Source organism: Balaenoptera acutorostrata, chromosome 7, assembly GCF_949987535.1.
Source record: "Balaenoptera acutorostrata chromosome 7, mBalAcu1.1, whole genome shotgun sequence".
NCBI classification, from domain to species: domain Eukaryota; kingdom Metazoa; phylum Chordata; class Mammalia; order Artiodactyla; family Balaenopteridae; genus Balaenoptera; species Balaenoptera acutorostrata.
In genome coordinates this window covers 25,896,540-25,915,234 of record NC_080070.1, presented here as the reverse complement: position 1 = coordinate 25,915,234, position 18,695 = coordinate 25,896,540, and the positions used below count along the sequence as shown (strand labels likewise).

Genomic DNA, 18,695 nt, shown 5'->3' with positions numbered 1-18,695 from the left:
CTAAGAATTAAAGATCTGACCCAAAAATGACATGATTTGGGGTCACTATGAATAATTATTATCACAGCAATATTAAATGATATGAGACACCAGCCTCTTTGATATTTTGATCTCTCTAAAAAGCATGGGATTATAAAATCTTAGTTCAGAGAGATTGGTTCTTTTATATATTTCCAGGCGTGTGTGTTTTTCTGTGGTTAACAGAACTAAAAGAAACCATCATTGCTGTACTTCTGATACACGATCAGGACGCAGTACTGAAACACCAGGAACTAAACAGTTCAGTGAGCTTTAACCAACTTGAGTGACTAGTATGAGGGGTTCTAAGGAAATAAAAAACTCATTTGCATAGGCTGATTTCTTACAACCTCCCGATGCAGCCGTGTTCCAAACTCTCACTGCTGCGATTTACAAGAAATGAAAGAAAGTAATAAATTGGGCACTTTCTCACCAAAACCACTAGAGGTTTATTTGAAATTTATATGTATTGACTAGAGACATTTATGAATATCTGGAAACTGATGTCAATATTTTCAAGTAATGAATCATTGGCAAAGGAGAAAGAACAGAAATTCTTTATAATATGGTAAATCCCAGTATGTAATTCTTTGCATTTCTCTCTATATTTATTGCAATATCAGAAAGAGAGATTAAAAGGGGAAGTGAGAAAAAAAAAAAAAAAGGGGAAGTGAGAAAAAAAAGGACCCTGTCAAAAAAGGGTCTGGGGGAACAAAGACTGTGGTAGGAATGCTAACACAGAAATGAGAGGAGTGAAAGCAAGAGAGGAAAGCCAGCGAACAGAGATGGGAGGACAGGAAAACTGAGGTGGTGAAAGGAGAGACAAAGACAAGCGGAGGGGGACAAAATACTGTCATCCACCTGTATTAGAAAGGGTGTAATCTGCAAACCAGGGATGCGATCTTAAATGGAATTCATGAGATGTAATCAATCAACAATACATCTATAGATAACTGATGAGAGCCTACTGTATAGCACAGGGAACTCTACTCAATGCTCTGTAGTGACCTAAATGGGAAGGAAATCCAAAAAAGAGGAGATATATGTATACGTACAGCTGATTCATTTTGCTGTACAGTAGAAACTAACACAACATTGTAAAGCAACTATACTCCAATAAAAATTAATTAAAAAAATACATCTAAAAGTATTTATAAAGTGTCTCCATCTTAGTAACAGTTTACAGCAGAAAAATCATATAATCAGGACCTCTAGGATACTTATCCATCTTAAAATGTTAATCAGAAAAAGTGAAATGTGAAAATAAAGAAGTTCCGGTCGAGAGGTGGTCATTAGCGGAGCGCCGCCTGGGGCCCTCTCGGCCTGGGTGAGCTGAGGGCCCAGAGCAGGGCGGCCAGTCCCAGGCCCAGGCCCTGAGGCAACAGCAGCCCAGCCTTCCTGTGATCTCACCCCTGTAGAGCCCGCGGGTCTCCGGGCTCTGGCTCCAGCCCTGGGGCAGTCGCTGAGCCCTCCACGCTCCAGGAAAGGGCACCGGTGGGCGGGGGCGTGGCAGGCGGAGAAGAGAGGCAGCGCCCAGACACCAGAAAGAACTTGAGCTCGGCCACCTCAGCCTCAAGCCAGAGAGCCATGCAGGTCCTGGGCCTGGGGTGACCCCGCTGTCCCCTAGTGAGCAAGATGCTACCCCGTCCCGCCCCTTAAGGGGCCCAGAAGGAGCAGAAAGCGGAAATGGTTGGAGTCTATTCCACCAGACCTTGACCCTGGAAGAGGGAAATGATACAACAGGATCCCCCGTTGGGCCCACACGAAGTGCCCACCACCCTCGGGGAAATTTTGCTGGCCATTTATAGAAGGCCTGCATATATAATATGAAGCAGGTGCTTTCAAGTTTCCCCCATCGTTTTAAAAGAAAACACTGTATCGTACAATGGAAATTTGCTAAGAGAAAAGAACTTGAAAGTTCTCGCCAAAATAAATAAATAAATAAGTGCAGAAAAATTAAAATGTGGAGTGGTGGATGTGTTAATTCACTCCATGGGGGGGAATCCTTTCACAATGTATAGGTATACCAAATCATCACGATGTACACTTTAAATATCTTAATTTTATTTGTCAACTATACCTCCATAGAGCTGAATTTTTTTAAGTCTTATTTTGGTATGTCTGGGCCTTCTAGATGTAAAGAAGTTCTGATAGAAAATCCCACATCTTAAATGTGCCCTTTTGAAAGAAAAAGGAAGAAAAAAATCATAGGAAAGAAATGTTTTCTGAGAATGACTTTGGGAAATGGAATGTTTAGACCACCACTACAAGAGACACCAGGAATCACCCACATCCATGTTTGTTCATAGGTTAGAGGAGGTGGAGCCCAGGGCCATGAAGAGGAACAGGATGGCTCACTATGCCAAGCTGGTCAGACTTAGGAAATGTTTTCATATGATGCCTGTCCCCCTGTGTGCGCATTTTATTACTCACAACTATATAGATAGTTAACCATGCTAAGTACTTTTTTGAAATATCTAACCTTTGTAGATGCTATGAAGTGCCCGATTTATATTTAGAGACAGTAAAATAACACATTTTTTAAATATCCTTTTGTTAAAAATCATATGAAATTTGTGTTTTGGAAATGGACTGGCCAAACCACCTCTGAAAAGTACGCACTGTGTGTGTGAACCGGTTGCGGGGAGAAGGCAGTGCAGAGGCCTCCATGTCAGCAGTTTCACTTGAAAGACAAGATTAACCAGGCTTCCCTGGTGGCGCAGTGGTTGAGAATCTGCCTGCCAATGCAGGGGACACGGGTTCAAGCCCTGGTCTGGGAAGATCCCACAAGCCTCGGAGCAACTGGGCCCGTGAGCCACAACTACTGAGCCTGCGCGTCTGGAGCCTGTGCTCCGCAACAAGAGAGGCCGCGACAGTGAGAGGCCCGCGCACCGCGATGAAGAGTGGCCCCCACTTGCCACAACTAGAGAAAACCCTCGCACAGAAACGAAGACCCAACACAGCAATAAATAAATAAATAAATAAATAAATAAATAAAAAGAAATGTGCTTGCTTCTATTAAAAAAAAAAAAAAAGATTAACCACTGTCCTGTATGTTCTGTGCATTTCATTTTATTTTGCTGAGTATCTAATGGACTGAGTCCTAAGATTACAACATCCAGTCATTCTGATGTTACAGAGGTTGCCAGCACGTGACAAAAGTGGTTAGTAAACTATTTTGTATATATTGCATTAAAACTTATAAGAATGACTGTCTTCAGAAAATGACTTACAGAAGTAAAATTAAATTCATCTCTAAGCATTACAGATAATTATACTTGTCCACAGTAAACACTAGAATTATTAAATAAAAGGGGAAGTGTTAAATAGATAATTTTGTGGTTGATCATGATGAAATAGAGAACCGTGTGGGGCCTTCCTGGGGACAGAACCCCTGTGTCCCCCACCTCTTGTTTGTAGGAAACTTTAACCTCCCTAGGCCTTTCCTGAGTTCCAAAGAGCAAATTTAATCAGAGAAGAGAAAAAAAAAAAAGCAGAAACAAAGGAAAGGAGCCAAGCAAGACAAAATAATAATAGTTTAGCCATAAAATAAAGTCAAGGACCTTTAGCTCCTCCTCAAGGGCTACAGGTAGTATCCTGAGTCATATCCTTGACTTATTTTGCAAATACTAAAACCCCTACCCAGGGGAAAAAGTTAACTGCATGCTGACCACCATCAAGTAGACCCCAGAGTAGTTGAAACCAGAAGGTTGATGACTGAGATTCCCCAAACATTATCCTGTTACCTCACCATCAACCAATCAGAGAACTGTGCATGAGCTGATCACGTACCCTGCGACCCTCTCTTCTCACACTGTCTTTAAAGACCCTCCCCTGAAAGCCATCAGGGAGTTCAGGTCTTTTGAGCATGAGATGCCTATTCTCCTCGCTTGGCCCTGCAATAAACTCTGCACTTTCCTTCACCACAACCCAGTATCAGTAGATTGGCTTTGCTGCGTGTTAGGTGAGCAGACCCAAGTTTGGTTTGATAACAACGAGAAACTAAAATACTTCTAATACATATGATTCATAAGATGCATTATGTTCATGGATCCAAATTATCCTTTATGCTTTATCCTTTGCATAAAGCATTTGCCAGCATTGCCAGCCCACAGCAAATGACACTGAGAGTAAACCTGTCTATGTCTTTAAATGACCTGGGTGCTTGGCCTTTGGCTTGGCATGAAAACCTGCTCTTGCTCCTGGTCTTTGTGTTTGCATAGGATGGAGGGAAGGAAAGCAACTCTGCTATTCTTGGGGGAACTTCTACTCTCTGTCTTTAGTTCTGAAGATGAGAAAACTCTCCTAAGGGTTGTTCTGCACTCTTTTTTCCCTATTTTCCTGTTTTTTCCCTTTTTTCCTCTTCATTCTGAAGTGCTGGCAAAGTTTGGTAAGCAAGAGATCACATGATTAGGATCCTGGAGGAAGAAAGCCATTCCCATCCCATAGCTTCTTCAGTCCAGACCTGCTTGTCCTCCGTGGAAGCTACTTCCCAAAAGGAATATTAGGAGCATTAATTCTTTTAACTGCTAAGACTCTGTTTAGATCGTCTCAAGTAGCAGTACTTTAAAGAGCCCTCTGTTTTAAAATTAGGTGATACTAGTTAGGGTTAGGGTTAGGGTTAGGGTTAGGATTAGGGCTAGTACCTGTTTAATACAGTGTAATTAAAGTTGTACGGAAAGGGGAAAAAAATCCTCACCTTCTTTTGGGACCATGTTAACTTTTTTGAAACTGTGCATTATTCTTTCCAGTGTGTAAAACATTTAAGGTCAGAGCTATACTAGAATATCCAGATTCTCTGCAGTTGGTTTTCTGCCACTGAAACCTCAAAACCAGATATTCTCAGCAGTGTACCCCATATATTACACAAGTGCATCAAAGATTTATCACTCTTCTTGGTCCACCTCTGCAGAGCATTTCATCATCGAAGAAAACAACTAAACTCATTGGAGCCCCTCTTTAATTTTTAAAGTGAAAATCTATATCCATCAGGCATATGTCAGAGTTCTCAGAGGGAGAAAACTGAGATAACTTTTGAGAAATTTCTTTTTTCTTTAAACACGTTATCAAGCACTCAGATTATAAAAAACTTAAAATTCATTTTGTATTAATAAAAAGAATCTACCAAATAGTTATCAAGTGTCTAGTATTATGCTAGATATTTAGGCTTTCTACTACAGTTTAAAACACACACACACACAGGCATGCACACACACATAACTTTATAAAGTGTAGTTTTCCTCTTCTGCATGTATCACTATTGTTTCACCTTTGATAACTTTCATTGAGGAGTTTTTAACCTAAGTTGTATCTGCACAGTGCACTCCATCTGGCTTTTTGATGAAATTGACAAGTCAACTCAAAAACAACCACACTCATTGCATTTTTAAAAATTCTGTACATGAGCAAATCTACTGAGCATAGTTGTTTTTTGTTCGTTTGTTTGTTTTTAAGATACAGAACTTTTTAAATCTGGGCTTGGTAAAAGCAAAACTTACTTTAATAACTAAGAGGAGAAAACCAACTTATGCTTATAAACTGTATATTAGGTATTAGCCTAAGTGTTTTGTATATATTATTTAACTCTCACAAACCCTTATAAGGTGGGTACTATTATTATGTCAATGACCACTTGGGGAAACTAACACTCAGATAGTGAAATAACTTTCCCAATGATACAGAGCTAGGACTTGAACCTAGGAATTCTAGCTCAAGAGTTAAATGCCCACCTATACTCTATACTCAGACTCTAACTGGGCACACAGAGTATAAGCAGAGAAATGCACTAATTCAAATTAACTAGATGTAACTGAGGACAAATAAACCAAAAATGTGAATCTCTCTGTTCCTGATCTCAATATTTTCCGAAGTTGTCTCTGTCATGAGCAGAATTCTATCTATGTCCAGGCTCTCTGACTGAGACATGCAAAATTCAACAATGTTCTCAAAATACAATTGGCCTCAGCTATTCCAGATATGTCAAACATTTGCTATCATAACAAAAATACGTGGAAATTCAAATTGTTTTCAAATTTTTATATGCCTTCTAAGTAAAACTTTTGTAATTAATAATAAACAGTCTAGAGAGAAGGCTTCAAGATGGCGGAAGAGTAAGATGCGGAGATCACCTTCCTCCCCACAAATACATCAGAAATACATCTACATGTGGAACAACTCCCACAGAACACCTACTGAACGCTGGCAGGAGACCTCAGACCTCCCAAAAGGCAAGAAACTCCCCCACGTACCTGGGTAGGGCAAAAAAAAAAGAAAAAAAAAAGACAAAAGAATAGGGACGGCACCTGCACCAGTGGGAGGGAGCCGTGAAGGAGGAAAGGTTTCCACACACCAGGAAGCCCCTTCGCGGGCGGAGACTGCGGGTGGCGGAGGGGGGAAGCTTCGGAGCCACGGAGGAGAGCGCAGCCACAGGGGTGCGGAGGGCAAAGCGGAGAGACTCCCACACAGAGGCTCGGAGCCCAGCAGCACTCAGCAGCCCGAGAGGCTTGTCTGCTCACCCGCCGGCGCGGGCGGGGCTGGGAGCTGAGGCTCCAGCTTCCGTCGAATCGCAGGGAGAGGACTGGGGTTGGCGGCGTGAACACAGCCTGAAGGGGTTAGTGCACCACAGCTAGCCGGGAGGGAGTCCAGGAAAAAGTCTGCAGCTGCTGAACAGGCAAGAGACTTTTTCTTCCCTCTTTGTTTCCTGGTGCGCGAGGAGAGGGGATTAAGAGCACCGCTTAAAGGAGCTCCAGAGACAGGCGCGAGCCACGGCTATGAGCGCGGACCCCAGAGGCGGGCATGAGACGCTAATGCTGCTGCTGCCGCCACCAAGAAGCCTGTGTGCGAGCCCAGGTCACTCTCCACACCGCCCCTCCCGGGAGCCGGTGCAACCCGCCACTGCCAGGCTCCCGTGAACCACGCACAACTTACCCGGGAGAACACACGGCGCAGTTCAGGCTGGTGCAACGTCATGCTGGCCTCTGCCGCCGCAAGCTCGCCCCGCATCCGGACCCCTCCTTCCCCCCAGCCTGAGTGAGCCAGAGCCCCCGAAGCAGCTGCTCCTTTAACCCCTTCCTGTCTGAGCGAAGAACAGACGCCCTCAGGCAACCTACAAGCAGAGGCGGGGCCAAATCCAAAGCTGAACCCGGAAGCTGTTCGAACAAAGAAAAGAAAGGGAAATCCCTCCCAGCTGCCTCAGGAGCAGCAGATTAAAGTTCGACAATCAACTTGATATACGCTGCATCTGTGGAATAATTGAATAGAAAACAAATCATCCCAAATTGAGGAGGGGACTTTGGGAGCAACGATATATATATATTTTTCCCTTTTTCTCTTTTTCCGTGTGGAGGACAGGCTCTTGATGCTCCAGCCAGGCATCAGGGCTGTGCCACTGAGGTGGGAGAGCCAAGTTCACAACACTGGTCCACAAGAGACCTCCCAGCTCCATGTAATATCAAACGGCGAAAATCTCCCAGAGATGTCCATCTCAACATCAAGACCCAGCTCCACTCAACGACCAGCAAGCTACAGTGCTGGACACCCTATGCCAAACAACTAGCAAGACAGGAACATAAACCCATCCATTAGCACAGAGGCTGCCTAAACACATAATAAGGCCACAGACACCCCAAAACACAGCACCAGTCGTGGAACTGCCCACCAGAAAGCAAGATCCAGCCTCATCCACCAGAACACAGGCACCAGTCCCCTCCACCAGGAAGCCTACACAACCCACTGAACCAACCTTAGCCACTGGGGACAGACACCAAGAACAACGGGAATTACGAACCTGCAGCCTGTGAACAGGACACCCCAAACACAGTAAGTTAAGCAAAATGAGAAGACAGAGGAATACACAGCAGATGAAGGAGCAAGGTAAAAACCCACCAGACCTAACAAATGAAGAGGAAATAGGAAGTCTACCTGAAAAAGAATTCAGAATAATGATAGTAAAGATGATCCAAAATCTTGGAAATAGAATGGAGAAAATACAAGAAACGTTTAACAAGGACCTAGAAGAAAAGAGCAAACACTGATGAACAACACAATAAATGAAATTAAAAATTCTCTAGAAGGGATCAATAGCAGAATAACTGAGGTAGAAGAACGGATAAGTGACCTGGAAGATAAAATCGTGGAAATAGCTACTGCAGAGCAGAATAAAGAAAAAAGAATGAAAAGAACTGAGGACAGTCTCAGAGACCTCTGGGACAACATTAAATGCACCAACATTCAAATTATAGGGGTCCCAGAAGAAGAAGAGAAAAAGAAAGGGACTGAGAAAATATTTGAAGAGATTATAGTTGAAAACTTCCCAAATATGGGAAAGGAAATAGTTAATCAAGTCCAGGAAGCACAGAGTCCTATACAGGATAAATCCAAGGAGAAACATGCCAAGACACATACTAATCAAACTATCAAAAATTAAATATAAAGAACAAATATTAAAAGCAGCAAGGGAAAAAAACAAATAACACATAAGGGAATCCCCATAAGGTTAACAGCTGATCTTTCAGCAGAAACTCTGCAAGCCAGAAGGGAGTGGCAGGATATACTTAAAGTGATGAAGGAGAAAAACCTACAACCAAGATTACTCTACCCAGCAAGGATCTCATTCAGATTTGAGGGAGAAATTAAAACTTTTACAGACAGGCAAAAGCTAAGAGAATTCAGCACCACCAAACCAGCTTTACAACAAATGCTAAAGGAACTTCTCTAGGCAGGAAACACAGAGAAGGGAAAGACCTACAATAATAAACCCAAAAAATTAAGAAAATGGTAATAGGAACATACATATTGATAATTACCTTAAATGTAACTGGATTAAATGCTCCAACCAAAAAGCATAGATTGGCTGAATGGATGCAAAAACAAGACCCGTGTATATGCTGTCTACAAGAGACCCACTTCAGACCTAGGGACACATACGGACTGAAAGTGAAGGGATGGAAAAAGATATTCCATGCTAATGGAAATCAAAAGAAAGCTGGAGTAGCAATTCTCATATGAAACAAAATAGACTTTAAAATAAAGACTATTACAAGAGACAAAGAAGGACACTACGTAATGATCAAGGGATCCATCCAAGAAGAAGATAAAACAATTGTTAATATTTATTCACCCAACATAAGAGCACCTCAATACATAAGGCAAATACTAACAGCCATAAAAGGGGAAATCGACAGTAACACAATCATAGTAGGGGACTTGAACACTCCACTTTCACCAATGGACAGATCATCCAAAATGAAAATAAATAAGGAAACACAAGCTTTAAATGATACATTAAACAAGATGGACTTAATTGATATTTATAGGACATTCCATCCAAAAACAATAGAATACACATTCTTCTCAAGTGATCATGGAACATTCTCCAGGATAGATCATATCTTGGGTCACAAATCAAGCCTTGGTAAATTTAAGAAAATTGAAATCGTATCAATTATCTTTTCCGACCACAACGCTATGAGACTAGATATCCATTACAGGAAAAAATCTGTAAGAAATACAAACACATGGAGGCTAAACAAAACTCTACTTAATAACAAAGAGATGACTGAAGAAAACAAAGAGGAAATCAAAAAATACCTAGAAACAAATGACAATGAAAACACGATGACCCAAAACCTATGAGATGCAGCAAAAGCAGTTCTAAGAGGGAAGTTTAGCAATACAATCCTACCTTAAGAAACAAGAAACATCTCAAATAAACAACCTAACCTTACACCTAAAGCAATTAGAGAAAGAAGAACAAAAAAACCCCAAAGTTAGCGGAAGGAAAGAAATCATAAAGATCAGATCAGAAATAAATGAAAAAGAAATGAAGGACACAATAGCAAAAATCAATAAAAGTAAAAGATGGTTCTTTGAGAAAAGAAACAAAATTGATAAACCATTAGCCAGACTTATCAAGAAAAAAAGGGAGAAGACTCAGATCAATAGAATTAGAAATGAAAAAGGAGAAGTAACCACTGACACTGCAGATATACAAACGATCGATCACGAGAGATTACTACAAGCAACTCTATGCCAATAAAATGGACAACCTGGAAGAAATGGACAAATTCTTAGAAATGCACAACGTGCCGAGACTGAACCAGGAAGAAATAGAAAATATGAAGAGACCAATCACAAGTACTGAAATTGAAACTCTGATTAAAAATCTTCCAACAAACAAAAGCCTAGGACCAGATGGCTTCACAGGGGAATTCTATCAGACATTTAGAGAGAGCTAACACCTATGTTTCTCAAACTCTTCCAAAATATAGCAAAGGGAGGAACACTCACTAACTCATTCTAGGAGGCCACCATCACTCTGATACCAAAACCAGACAAAGATGTCACAAAGAAAGAAAACTACAGGCCAATATCACTGATGAATATAGATGCAAAAATCCTCAACAAAATACTAGCAAACAGAATCCAACAGCACATTGAAAGGATCATACAGTATGATCAAGTGGGGTTTATCCCAGGAATGCAAGGATTCTTCAATATACGCAAATCAATCAGTGTGATATACCATATTAACAAATTGAAGGAGAAAAACCATATGATCATCTCAATAGATGCAGATAAAGCTTTTGACAAAATTCAGCACCCATTTATGATAAAAACCCTCCAGAAAGTAGGCATAGAGGGAACCTTCCTCAACAAAATAAAGGCCATATATGACAAACCACAGCCAACATCATCCTCAATGGTGAAAAACTGAAACCATTTCCATTAAGATCAGGAACAAGACCAGCTTGCCCACTCTCACCACTATTATTCAACATAGTTTTGGAAGTTTTAGACACAGCAATCTGAGAAGAAAAAGAAAGAAAAGGAATCCAAATTGGAAAAGAAGAAGTAAAGCTGTCACTGTTTGTAATGACATGATACTATACAAAGAGAATTCTAAAGATGCTACCAGAAAACTACTAGACTTAATCAATGAATTTGGTAAACTAGCAGGATACAAAATTAATGCACAGAAATCTCTAGCATTCCTATACACTAATGATGAAAAATCTGAAAGTGAAATTAAGAAAACAATCCCATTACCATTGCAACAAAAAGAATAAAATATCTAGGAATAAACCTACCTAAGGAGACAAAAGACCTGTATGCAGAAAATTATAAGACACTGATGAAAGAAATGAAAGATGATGCAAACAGATGGAGAGATATACCATGTTCTTGGACTGGAAGAATCAACATTGTGAAAATGACTCTACTACCCAAAGCAATCTACAGATTCAATGCAATCCCTATCAAACTACTAATGGCATTTTTCACAGAACTAGAACAAAAAATTTCACAATTTGTATGGAAACACAAAAGACCCGGATTAGCCTAAGCAATCTTGAGAAAGAAAAACGGAGCTGGAGGAATCAGGCTCCCTGACTTCAGACTATACTACAAAGCTACAGTAATCAAGACAGTTTGGTACTGGCACAAAAACAGAAATATAGATCAATGGAACAGGATAGAAAGCCCATAGAAAAACCCAGGTACATATGGTCACCTTATCTTTGATAAAGGAGGCAAGAATATACAGTGGAGCTAAGACAGCCTCTTCAATAAGTGGTGCTGGGAAAACTGGACAGCTACATGTAAAAGAATGAAATTAGAACACTCCCTAACACCATACACAAAAATAAACTCAAAATGGAGTAAAGACCTAAATGTAAGGCCAGACACCATCAAACTCTTAGAGGAAAACATAGGCAGAACACTCTATGACATAAATCACAGCAAGATCCTTTTTGACCTACCTCCTAGAGAAATGGAAATAAAAACAAAAATAAACAAATGGGACCTAATGAAATTTAAAAGCTTTTGCACAACAAAGGAAACCATAAACAAGATGAAAAGACAACCCTCAGAATGGGAGAAAATATTTGCAAACGAATTAACAGACAAAGGATTAATCTCCAAAATTTACAAGCAGCTCATGCAGCTCAATATCAAAGAAACAAACAACCTAGTCCAAAAATGGGCAGAAGACCTAAATAGACATTTCTCCAAAGAAGATATACAGATTGCCAACAAACACATGAAACAATGCTCAACATCATTAATCATTAGAGAAATGCAAATCAAAACTACAATGAGATATCATCTCACACCAGTCAGAATGGCCATCATCAAAAAATCTAGAAACAGTAAATGCTGGAGAGGGTGTGGAGAAAAGGGAACCCTCTTGCACTGTTGGTGGGAATGTAAATTGATACAGCCACTATGGGGAACAGTATGGAGGTTCCTTAAAAAACTAAAAATAGAACTACCATACGACCTAGCAATCCCACTGCTGGGCATATACCCTGAGAAAACCATAATTCAAGAAGAGTCATGTACCAAAATATTCATTGCAGCTCTATTTATAATAGCCAGGACATGGAAGCAACCTAAGTGTCCACCAACAGATGAATGAATAAAGAAGATGTGGTACATATATACAATGGAATATTACCCACCCATAAAAAGGAACGAAACTGAGTTGTTTGTAGTGAGGTGGACGGACTTAGAGACTGTCATACAGAGTGAAGTAAGTCAGAAAGAGGAAAACAAATACCGTATGTTAACACATACATATGGAATCTAAAAAAAAAAAAAAAAGGTCATGAAGAACCTAGGGGCAAGACGGGAATAAAAATGCAGACCTACTAGAGAATGGACTTGAGGGTACGGGGAGGGGGATGGGTAATCCGGGACAAAGTGAGAGAGTGGCATGGACATATATACACTACCAAACGTAAAATGAATAGCTAGTGGGAAGCAGCCGCATAGCACAGGGAGATCAGTTCGGTGCTTTGTGACCACCTAGAGGGGTGGGATAGGGAGGGTGGAAGGAAGGGAGATGCAAGATGGAAGAGATATGGGGACATATGTATATGTATAACTGATTCACTTTGTTATGAAGCAGAAACTAACACACCATTGTAAAGCAATTATACTCCAATAAAGATGTTAAAAAAAATTTAACATAATAAGAAATTTAAAAAATTTTAAAAAATAAACAGTCTAGTTGAGCATTGATTTCTTAATGAGTTATCCCTGTTACAAATATTAGAAAATAAATGGATAAATAAATATATATGTGAAATTTGACTGCATACTTTTCTTTTGTTTATGTCTAAGGAGTTGTCAATCACTTTCATTCCTTCCATGTCATTTGCATTGTTAAATTCCATGTATCTTAAAGCTCTATCCTCCTCCTTGAGTTTTATCTCTAACTACCTCATGGAATTCTTCACTCGGATATCTAGCATGCTTTCAAAATCAACACGTCATCATTCCTGAAGCTTCTAAATCTGCTTAGATCAAATATATTCTCAATGCTCATGCAGGGGTGCATGACTCAGGGTAAAATAAAACTTAAATGGTACATTTTCTGACAGCAAAAATTCAGATGTGACTCATATTAGTCATCGAATCCTAACCCTGATCACCAAATTTAGAACTCAAAATCCACCTGCTTCGTTTTACTGATAAGGAGGCTCAGACCCTGAGAGAAAACATGACTTGTCCAAGATAATCATGAATTAGTAGCTGAGCAACAACTAGAATCTTGACTCCTACTTTTTGGTAATTGCTATTATTTTTATACTGAGTGATGAAATAAAATTCATATTTTATGGCAAGATGAGAAAAATTTAAACTTAAAATTTTTCTTTGCCCATTTGGGTCTCCTCTCTCCCTTTTAGTGTGTGTTGTACATCTGCATTAATCAGACCTCCTTAAGAGATAACAGTCTTAATCTCATAAAGTGTCACAACTCCTTAGAAGATAACCTTCCTCCCTAATCGTGTAAGGGGTCCCATGACCCATGACCTACTTGCTTTGTACGTGTAGACCTGAATTGTGTAAACTGTCAATAATATGCCACTTGACACAAGCCCTTGTCTCAAAAACTTATATAACTGTGCTTTGACCTCTAATGTGCATCTCCAGGTTATAATCCTCAGATTGGCTTAAATAAAATTTTCCATTTGTTTCTTAGATAGACTACTAATTTTTTTGTTGACATGGGCATACTATGAGCCAGCCACACTACTGAGTGTTTTACTTGCATTATCTGATTTAATCCTCAAAATGACCCTACTGTAAAGTAAGCAATATTATCCCACATTACAAATGAGGGAAGACAGGCTCATCCAGGTTCATACCCTGGAAGAGTCAGAATCCCAAATCTTGTCTGTTTCCCTGTAAATCCCTTGGCTTTAGTCTAGTCTAGCTTCTCTAGACCAGAGCTCCTGAGTAACCCACTTCCCTCCTGTGAATGCAAACTGTATAAACAGAAATACATTTGACCATAACCATTAGGGTAAGGCGTTCCAAAATAGAATCAATGTATTAAAATATGTTAACTGCCACACATTTTATGCAAATTCTATGAATCCTCAAATTGTTCCAACTTGTGAAATATGTCTGCAAATGGTAAGGTAGCCAAGTATTTTATTATGCTCTGTGTTCTATCTGTCAGTAATTGGGTGTAATCTATTTGAATTCTATTAAACTGTATATTAAGATGTCCAGTACCTCTTTTCCTGAGTCACCACAGATATTATCACTATAAATCAGCACCTTTCAAACTTAGTTTCATGACAACTCAAGATATATTAAAATATTTTAGTGAGTGTCAAAAAAAAATCTCAAAAATGATTTATTTAGTTCACTTATATTTGAATACTTATGTTTTAGAAATCTGCATATTCTTTATAGTAATTTAAACTTGGAATGGGTCAAGAAGAGATATAAAATAAGTTTTAAAATAGTATTACAGCTGTAAGTAATCACAGAAGGAAAAACAAACAAGACAAATTATTTAAGGGCCAGAATACCAGTAAGAATTTAAATCGGTAGTAAACAACAAGCACTTTCTGACTTACATGAAGTCACAGAGTTTGAGGTACTCATAGAGGCAACTGTGGAAACCTCTGTACCATCATTGGGGATGGTATAGTCCTGAACCAGTGGGATAATTTTGGAAACTTTGTCCAATAAAAGTCCAATTTAAACAGTGACTATAGCTATGAACAAGCAATTGTATGGTCTCCATCATGGTCAAAATGCACCATGTGGGCCACCTACACAATAAGTTGTTCAGCAATCCAGTTCATCTCATTAAGACAATCTTAATAAAAGAATCAAGTAAACTATCATCTGGTTGTACCATGCATAATAAATCATCAACGATGTATCAAAAATGTCCTTTCCATTCTTCCCTTATAGATATTGCCTTAGGTCAGACACCATCACCTCTCACCTGAGTTATTATACTAAACTTTTAATGGATCTCCCTATCTCCAATCTCACCAACCCTATATTATCCTTTAATGACTTCTCATCACTTTGAGATTAACTAGAAACTCCTTTTTGTGCTCTGGTCAGTGGCTTTATTCTCTAGCCACACCAGTCACTCTCTCATGGGAAACCTATTTTCCAGCCACATTAAATTCAGTGCTATTCCCAGACCCAACGTACTCTTTCTCCTTCCTTTTAATGTGACATTTCCTGAACAGAATGCTTCTCTTTCCATCACTTGGTGGACGTCTCCTTTGACACCCTACTCAAGCTTTATCTTCCCCGAATAAGGCTTTCCATGACCTTCCCCAGGCTGAGATGCTCCTCCTGTATGCTCCCTTTGAACATCTACCAAACCATTTATTCCGCAATGGCATGTACTATCTCCCCAATCAGAATGATTTCTTGAGGCCAAGACTACAGGTTTCCCCTGCTATCTGAAAGTGGAGCGTTCCTATGAACCCTTCATAAACCGAAATGGCGTAAAGGGGAGAAGCAACTACCTTAGGACACATCATGCTAACAGATGCACAAAATCAATCGAGATAAAGCACGGATGTTCACAGACACAGTTCAAAGCTATGGCAGCTTGATGCTGAGATGCTGAGTGAAGGGAAGGAGCTCAGTGGTGTCGCTCTCGGTACTGGATGGTGCCCTGTCTCTATAAGGCTACTGCAAAACAAACACTGAACACTATTATAATTTTCACTTTTTTACATAAAATCGAAAATCCTCTTCAGATTTCTCTCATTTAGGAAAAACAGGTACTAATGTAGGTGTTTTGTAAAAGCCAAGTGGCATAAGCCAACTTCAGAAAAGTGGGAGATACCTGTATATCCTATTTATGTTTCTGTCCCCGTATCTAGCTGAGTGCCTAGAACATGGAAATTGATCAAGTGATGTTTGTTGAAAAGGTGAATAAATGAAATAGATCAGAATGTCCCCAAATAGTCTGATCTTAAGAATCACTTGGATGCTAATTTAAAAATGCAGATCCCCAAACTAATCCCTTGGAGATTCATGTTGACCAGCTTGAATTAGGGCAAAAGATTATATATGTTTATCAGGTGTTCCAAGTGATTTTCAGAAGGGCGAATGAGGGAAGGGGAGATTTACTATCGTCATTTAATCATGAGAGGTAAGAAAACCTATGTCTTTGTACAAAATATGTCTGCCCTTAGCTTGCCTTTGAGGTATCCATAGGACACTTCACCCTCCCCCTTTACCTGGTACCTATCTGTGCTGTGCAATCAGAAAAAAACAGTTTTTCATCATATAAATATAAGGGCATGAGGATACTCTAGCCTTAGCTCAGAATATAAACTAGGCAAGGGGCCTGATTATGATTTCAACATTGTTTGTATTCTTTCAGCTAGTGTTTTCAATGTGGCCTAAAAATGTCATGACTTAGAGTAGTTATTTGTAGAATTGCTTCAAAATTTTACCTAAGCCACTGTAATTTCATACCTGGCATTGAAACTACCTAGTTTGCCTGCAAGAACTCCACTTACTTGGCGATTATACGGTACTTACCGGAACTAATTTAGTGTGTAATGTTTTCTTCTTTAATTCTAGGAACACAAACTAGTTCAAAAGAAGACTGTGCTCCATGTTGACACCTACTTGACATACCTCACTCCTTAACCCTTGTAATAATCTTTTCACCTCCACGACTCAATGGAAACCTTTCTTTTGAAGATCACTAATAATCTCTGAATTGCCAAGTCCAACAAACTTCTTGGTATCTGTTGGCCTCTAAACTACAGTGCAGGGCAAGCCTCTCTTCAACACCCATTCCTCAATGGTTCCTGGTTTTCCAATTTCTCTCTCTGTTGCTTTTGTGTCTCCTTTGCTAATTAATTCTTTTGCTTCTCCAGCTTCTAAATATGTTCAGTTCCATTTTGAAATCTAAACATGTTGGTCTAGCAGTTAAGTTCTACCAGATTTGACAAAATGTTTTGGCTTCATCACACAAAACTCTTCTCCACGTACCCTATGGTCTAGACCAGCACTAGTCACATAGGGCCTTTAAATTAATTAAAATTAAATGAAATTTAAAATTCCTCAGTCACACCATCCACATGTCGAGTGCTCAATAGCTACATGTGGCTAGTGGCTACCATATTGTACAACACATTTCTAGAACAGTTAAACCATGGCAGAAGGTTCTGTTGGGCAGTGCTAATCTAGACAGCTGGACTACTTGACTTCCTCACCTCTAAACTTCAATCCATTCCACTCCCTATACCTGGAATCGTCTCCACCAACCATACCTCTTCCTATTGAAATAGGACACTTCCTTCAAGATTTATTCTAAATACTTACCTCTCCCAAAATCTTTTCTGTTCACTCTAACTGAAAGTGTTGCAGCCCTACTCTGGACTCCCAAAGTTCTTTGTACCACTCTTACCCTCTGTTCTGTCATTATTGGTGTGAATATCTGCTCTTCCTGATTAGATATTAAAGTGTCTGAAAAGCTGATATTTGTCAACTGTCACTGAGCGCTTTCAATGTGCTAAGCTTCTCAGATCTTTATAACTCCACTGTGAAATATGTGGTGTTTTACCATATTAACATTAAGGAAACCGGGATTAAAGATGATGAAGTGATTGACCAAATGAACGTCTCAAGACGGGGGGTGATTGCTGGGCTCATGAAGTGGTGAGCCCTGAGTCACCCTGGGTTGGTCTAATACTCATACCCTTAATCCCAGGGACACACCGTTTCCTCCATCTCATTCCATATTAATGTCCACCCCACATGCCTCATGATACTAGACATGGCTCCACTGGTAAATAAGTTAAGAGTGAATAATGCCTTATATGTAACAGGTAATTCACAGTTCATAAAACTTGTTGACAGCCATAATTTATTTCCATATAATTTCCCCAACAGCTCTAAGGCTGCTCTGCAGGAAATGTTATCTCCATTTTACAGAGGCTGAGAGAGTTCAGAGGCCTCCTGAAGTTCACATTGCTATTTAGTGACAGAGATAGGACTTTAGCCCATGACTTTTGTCCCCAAGTTCCATCAGCCTTTCTTTCAAACCCCCTGAGGGAAACTCATCAATAATCAACAAAGACTTAAAGTGTTATATCTCAATATAATGCTTTCTATTGATGCTTGCCCTTTTTATTCTTTAAAAAACATGATAATGAGGCTTAATTGCTGATGTCTATGGGAGGGGGAGAGGCAGTTTTGTCAAGTTTTCAGTTCTGGTTAAATAGCCACAAATTTAGATCTTCATCATATTGTTTTTGCCCTAACCCCATTAAAATAACTTGCTGATATTAAACAAAATTCTGGGAACGGTAATTAGCAATTTAGCTATGAATATGCATGATTATTTTTAAGTCCACTAATAATATGCATGGGTCTTATCTGTA

At 39.6% G+C, this 18,695-nt stretch overlaps 1 protein-coding gene across 2 annotated transcripts in view; it reads right to left on the bottom strand.

Annotated features, from left to right (window-relative positions):
• GRM8 (glutamate metabotropic receptor 8) overlaps positions 1–18,695 on the bottom strand; it is a 797,285-nt gene that overhangs the window by 422,790 nt on the left and 355,800 nt on the right. The gene's annotated exons all lie outside the window — the stretch shown is intronic.